Source organism: Ipomoea nil, unplaced genomic scaffold (genome assembly GCF_001879475.1).
Source record: "Ipomoea nil cultivar Tokyo-kokei standard unplaced genomic scaffold, Asagao_1.1 scaffold2694, whole genome shotgun sequence".
NCBI classification, from domain to species: domain Eukaryota; kingdom Viridiplantae; phylum Streptophyta; class Magnoliopsida; order Solanales; family Convolvulaceae; genus Ipomoea; species Ipomoea nil.
The window spans coordinates 301,997-308,921 of NW_017619122.1; the positions used below are offsets into that span (position 1 = coordinate 301,997).

Below are 6,925 nucleotides of genomic sequence, written 5' to 3' on the forward strand. Positions count from 1 at the left end.
TAGCATACACCCTAAGGTCACAAGATTATTCCACACCAAACATATCAGTATTCAATCATTATCTAAACACATAAGCACACTTTGGTGGTGCCTCAGGACCCACTACAAGAAAAATGCACATAGACAACACTAGAAAGACAACAGTTTTTAAGAAAAATGTTGTCTTTTGTATAAAAGACAATAGTTTGGTCCAAAACAGTTGTCTTTGATGCAACACTTTTGTCAAAGACAATGATTTTTACTTAACCTTTGTTGTAAGTGTGTTGTCTTTGTGCATTTTGTGAAAAGACAACACCACAATGACAACGGTTTTTTAAAACTGTTGTCTATGTGCGTTTTTTTTTTAAAAGACAACGGTTTTTTTAACCGTTGTCGTTGGTGTGTTGTCTTTAAGCGCACTAGAATACACAACACTAGAAAGACAACGGTTGTTTAAAACCATTGTCTTTGTGCGCTCTTTTTTTTTTAAAAAAAAAAAAGACAACGGTTTTATTTAACCGTTGTCGTTGGTGTGTTGTCTTTAAGCGCACTCGAATACACAACACTACAAAGACAACGGTTTTTAAAAACCGTTGTCTTTGCACGCTCTTTTTTATTTAAAGGACAACGATTTTTTTACCGTTGTCGTTGGTGTGTTGTCTTTAAGCGTATTTAAATACACAACACTACAAAGACAACGGTTATAAAAAACCATTGTCTTTGAGCATCATTATTTTATAAAAGACAACAGTTGTATAAAATATAAACAAGGATGTTAACAACAAGAGTCAAACATATGACTTCTAACATAACAAACTAAGCTAAACCCACCAAGCCACGCCAACACTTATCTCAAGCGCAACATCTAGGATATAACCAGTTTGCTTCTGTGTTGTCTCTGAGAACCAAGACAATGATTGTATAAAATATGTTAAGGATGCCCCCAAGACCTCTAACATAACAAACAAAGCTAAACCCACGAAGTCACACCAACTCTTGTTTACTAAAGTGTTACACCCATCAAGCCATAACAAACTAAGCTAAACGATTGTTCAAAAATTAATTTAATAGTTCTATTTTCGTTCATATTTAAATATAAAATTATTCACCAAAATTTCAATTTCAATTCATTAAAGTTTTATTTTCAATTACAATTAAGACCAATCTATGAATTCAAAATAATAATAATAATAATAATAATAATAATAATAATAATAATAATAATAATAATTATTATTATTATTATTATTATTATTATTATTATTATTATTATTATTATTATTATTATTATTATTATTATTATTATTATTATTATTATTATTATTATTATCAAGTATAAAAAATAATAGATTAAATCTATAATATTTTTTTAAAAAAATTGGACCCCCAAAAATTGGACCCCCAAAAACTATATGTTCATAATTTGATAACTATACAGTTTAAAAATTATGAATCAACAATACATAAATTATGAAATCTGCAATATAGAAGTTATGAATCTATTGTATAGAAATTATGAATCTAATGTATTTAAATTATGAATCTATTCTATTTAAATTATGAATCTACGATTTAGAAATTATGAATCTAGAGTAAAGATTTTATGAATCTACAGTATAGAAATTATGAATGTCGCGTTTTGTATATATATACACGCCGGTACTATTTTGGGTCTAGCGACCCGGGTAATAAAACTAATATTTTTATGGTGGATCCAGTCCCTATAAAATCATGAATATACTTATTATTATTATTATTTTCAATGCTACTGGCTCGATCTCACAACCTTCCAAATGGAAGTTCAACCCGGGTACCATTAGACCACATAGTCCTGGTATGAATATACTTATTTAATTTTGAAAAAATGAAAGCTTATTATAAAATTAAAATAAAATTTCATTATTTTCCTAATTATATTAGTATATAGTATATAGTATATAGTATATGTTATTTATTTTCCTCTTTGCAAAATCAAAATAATTCCTTCAATTCAATTGTTTCCCTCTACAAACTTTTAGTCAGAACACTTAAGCGGGAGAAATTTTCCCGTCAAACGCTTTAGTTTTTAAGACAAAATTTTCGCCTACCGCCATTCTCAGACATTCTCTCTTTGCAAACCTAGTGCTCTCCGCCGATCGCCATTCTCCTCAGACACCGCCATCTCTGCCATCTCCGCTGTCAGCCCAGTGCTCTCCGCCGACCGTGCTCTTGCCGCGTCCAACCTCCGACGCCGTCCCCGCCTCCATCCAGATTGAGTGGCTTCCCTAGCATCTTCAAGAAGCTCGGCATCTTTGGCGGATCTAACCTGGGAAAAATCGCGGGCTTCCGTCACACTACTGAACAAAGATTGCTTCCTCTGGGCGGGTTCTTCATCGCTCTTCTCTTTCTTGGCTGAAACCACGAAAGATTTCTTGAGGCTTCTTCTGCTGGGAACGCCGCTACAAGTTGAGAGCTTGTGTGCACACCCAGTGTTTGTGAAAATGCCATTCTGTGGAGGCGTTAAGGTCAGAGCCCTGAGACCCATGTTTTGCTTGTATAGTTTTTAATCAAGGTTAGTTTGTGGTGCCATTTTTGCTGCTTATATATTGGTTTAAGGAGACGTCATGAGGGAGAGTTTGGGATTTGTTTGTGGTGGGTTGTTGCCTATGGTGGAGCATACATAAATCAACAGGTCCTATTCTTTCTAATATCTTCATTTAATAAAACCTTTTGTAAGATGAACGTGTTAATAGGTCACATAGATTTATCAAAGACAACCCATTTAATCCATTACATAAATAGGATATGTTAAGAATTGTCCATCATTTTCTGCTCTTGATATTTTAAGAATTGTTGAGCTAAAGTTGAAATTTTTGTTTAGTTTCACCTTTGACATGCCAATCACTTTGTTGAGAGCTTGAGAGGGGCGTGCATATACTTGTTGCCACTCCTGGGCGGTTAGTTGATTTATTGGAGAGGGCAAGAGTCTCATTGGAGATGATTAGATATCTGGCCTTGGTTGGGGTAGCCACTAAACACTACTGAAAATTCTGAAATTTCCGACCACCTGAAAATGATCTTAAATTAAGTTGATACCAAAAAGTCCAAAAAGTGGTTGGAAATAGCAACAAAGGTTTTTCCGGATACCAAAAGTGGTCGGAACAAGACTTTCAACTTGATTTAAGATCACTTTCAGGTGGTCGAAAATTTCAAAATTTTCAGTAGTGAAAGTTGCTACTTTTGTTTCATAATGTTATTGTAATGTGCTGGAATATACTGGTGTTGCTGAAATGTAACTTTTTGTTATATTGCTTGTTTGAAATGTAAAATGAAAATTATATCTGCTTTTGATTGCCTATTTTAATGGAAATGCATGTATTAAAGTACATTAAAAGCACAGGTTGTTTTACAGCATGTATCCTTTCAAATATTTAGTGTTTGAATGGATTGTAGTGTGAAGCAGATGGATCTTGAGTTCTTGACAACATTGGCATGTTTCCTTGCCATATGAATATTTGATGACTATGTGAGATATGCAAAGCCCGACTCTACAAAGTTTCTCTCTCCCCCCCTGCAATATTAATCACAACTTCTAAAGAATTTTGCACCTAAACAATACACATTTATATTTTATATATTACATGCTCAACAACTCTCTTTTGCTTTTCATCTTGCATTGTTCTTGAGGAGAAGAACTGGCCACCATTCTTCCCAGTAATCCATCATGATATTGCCAATGAAATACCAATTCATCTACAAAAGCTAGAATATGTTGCTGTTTTTATTTTTATTGGTCCAGGTTGGTTTAATTATTGTAAAAGGTGGAGAAACTATCAATAGCCTCCGGACAAGATCAGGAGCACGCATTCAGGTAGTGTTTAATGACTATTAGGTGATAAATTTTTCATAGAAAGTTCTAAAACTGATGATTTGTCTTCCTATTTCTTTTAGCCGATGCAACTTCCTGAAGGAGAACAATCAAAAGAAAGAACCGTGAGAGTGACTGGTGATAGAAAGCAGATTGAGCGGGCTAGAGAAATGATTCAAGAAGTCATGGATCAGGTTTGTATTCATTATCAATCCTGTTCTTTCCCTTTTTAATTTATATACCAAGATCTAATCATTTGGCAAGCGTATTGTGAGTATATGACTTGTTATGTCAATATTGATCAAGTTTGTATATCCTATGTATATCGCAGGTTAGATGGCTATATATAGCATTCATAATTTATATTCAGTTATTGTCTTCTTCTCCTCTTCATGTGTACCTGTCCTCTCATGGACCCCTCCATGGTTTGGCGAATCAGGTGATTTCACTATTCCCTTTAATGTTCATTATATTTCTTTATTTTTGTAATGCATTAACATTTTTACACCTGCAAGATGATTCATTGCTTATATTCTACTCACTTGTTTGTAATTATGACGGGAAGTGTTAATATGGATCAAATCTGTTGTAGAGGAGTGTGGGGATGGAGAGCATATCCAAATAGCAACTAAAGGATTGTTCTCATCGTTTCATAAGCCAATTAGCTGGAACCACCACCATCTATTGTCCGCCTTGTGCATTTGTACTTAGCATTGTCATAATTTTGCTCCTTGATCACTTTTATTTTGTTTCAAAATATTGGACCACATCCTCTCCCCATAGTTGTGCTTTCTTGAATGTGTGCTGCAATTCTGATCTCTCCCATTTGTTAATGTTGTTTTTCCCCAGTTTGTTGAAAAGCTCAAGTCTAGGAAACCATCCAAAGATATGAAGCTTCAGTTGATCCAAAGATAGAGTATGTATGATTTGATGATTAGAACGTTGTGATCATTTAGCTTCGGTTTGTGGAATTATTTTTTGTAGTATTATGACTTGGATGGTGATTCGATTTGAATTGGTCATGGAAGTATTTATACTTGTTAATTAGTTCTTTTGCATTTTAATTTGAACCTTAGCTTGTGCAAAATTATGTAACTACACTTGGTGATGACGAATAGATAAATTGATTTTTTTATATGATTAAAATTTAAGCAGGTTAAAAACGGTTTAAAACCGTTGAGACAACGGTCTATTTTACAATAGGCAACAGTTTAAAGCTGTTGTCTTTTTTATAAAAGACAACAGTTTATGAGCGTGACTTTTAACAACTGCGGTTTCAACAACACACAATAAACAACAGTTTATAACCATTGTTTTTTAAAGAAAAGACAACGGTTAAAAACCGTTGTCTATATGCATTACTTTTAACAACACCGGTTTCAACAATAGTAAATAGACAACGGTTCAAAAAACGTTGTGTTTTAGAGAAAAGACAATGGTTTTTAACCGTTGTCTATGTGCGTGACTTTTAACAACACTAGTTTCAACAACACTGAACAGACAACGGGTCAAAAACTGTTGACTTTTCTAGAAAAGACAACGGTTATTAACCGTTGTCTATGTGCGTGACTTTTAACAACACCGGTTTCAACAACACTTAATAGACAACAGTTAAAAAACCGCTGTCGTTTCTAGAAAACACAACGGTTATTAATCGTTGTCTATGTGCGTGACTTACAACAACACCGGCTTCAACAACACTTAATAGACAACGGTTAAAAAACCGTTGTTGTTTCTAGAAAAGACAACGGTTATTAACCGTTGTCTATGTGCGTGACTTACAACAACACCGGCTTCAACAACACTTAATAGACAACGGTTAAAAAACCGTTGTTGTTTCTAGAAAAGACAACGGTTAAAAAACCATTGTCTATGCGCGGGACTTACAACAACACCGGCTTCAACAACAGAAATTATACCCCTACGACAACGGTTATTAACCGTTGTCTATGTGCATTTTTCTTGTAGTGACCAATCGCATGCCCATATATGAGGGTCAGCGCATATAGCGCTAACACGGCCCCGAAGCACCCCGCATCGTACCGCAGCACGAAGGGGTTGATTGCAACCAACCGATGAACCGTAGCTCATTTATAACATTGGATCGCAACCAAACGGTAGACCGCAGCCCGAATAGTGTGTATTTCTGATCGCAACCAGATTATGAATCGCAGCTCATTTTTAACGTTTGATCGCAACCAAACGATGGACCGCAGCCCTATATATATTTATATACCTGGCCGATCGCAACCGGCCTGGTTAACAGCCGATGGTTCTCAACCCATCCAACTGCCCGTATAGCCAATTGATCGCAACCAATTGGGGTATAATGCACACATAACACGTAGAAGGCACATGCAACCCACATTAGCACATAGGGAGGGGGAAACACATAAATAAAACTTATGCGTGGTCAACCACATTACTAGTAATACGCCTAAGGGGTTCAAACATCTGTCACCTAGGCCAACGGGATACCAATTCAACTAGCATGCAATACCTAAGACTCTTTTATCCCACAAATGGTACCCGAAACTGTGACACCCGGATTTTCTAGCCTCTCTAAAATTCGAAATTCTTCCTTTTCTCAATTATTACTTCTTTCTGATCAAGCCATTTTGATTGAGCCATTTGAAAATCTCATCTCTACTATTATTGTCGTTATAAAAAAAAATAATAATAATAAGTGTATAATTGTTATTTGGTACATAAGTATGTATATATTATTCTTGAACTACAAACTAATTATTTTGGAACAAGTGTGTTATATTATTTTGGGTTATATAATTATATATGTGCATTTTATACACTTATGTATTATGTATTATATGTGTAACGTATTTACATATATTATTTTTGTATGTAAGTAAAATGTATATGGAATATTTGAAGTATATGTGTATGCGGCGTGTAGTGTATATATATATATACACACACACACACACATATATATATATATATATATATATATATTAAGGATAACAATTATCTAATATAGAGTATAGTGTATAGTCTAAATCATTTTATATATAATATAATTTGTATAATTATAATTATTTTTATTAGGAGTTACAATTTATAAATTGGAGTTACAATCTA

At 34.0% G+C, this 6,925-nt stretch overlaps 1 long non-coding RNA gene across 1 annotated transcript; it reads left to right on the forward strand.

Annotated features, from left to right (window-relative positions):
- The first annotated feature begins 3,784 nt into the window (after positions 1-3,784).
- Positions 3,785-4,049, forward strand: LOC109155187. Its single transcript, XR_002049868.1, has 2 exons — positions 3,785-3,829; positions 3,910-4,049. It is a non-coding gene; the product is annotated as an uncharacterized LOC109155187 (long non-coding RNA).
- The last annotated feature ends 2,876 nt before the right edge of the window (positions 4,050-6,925 follow it).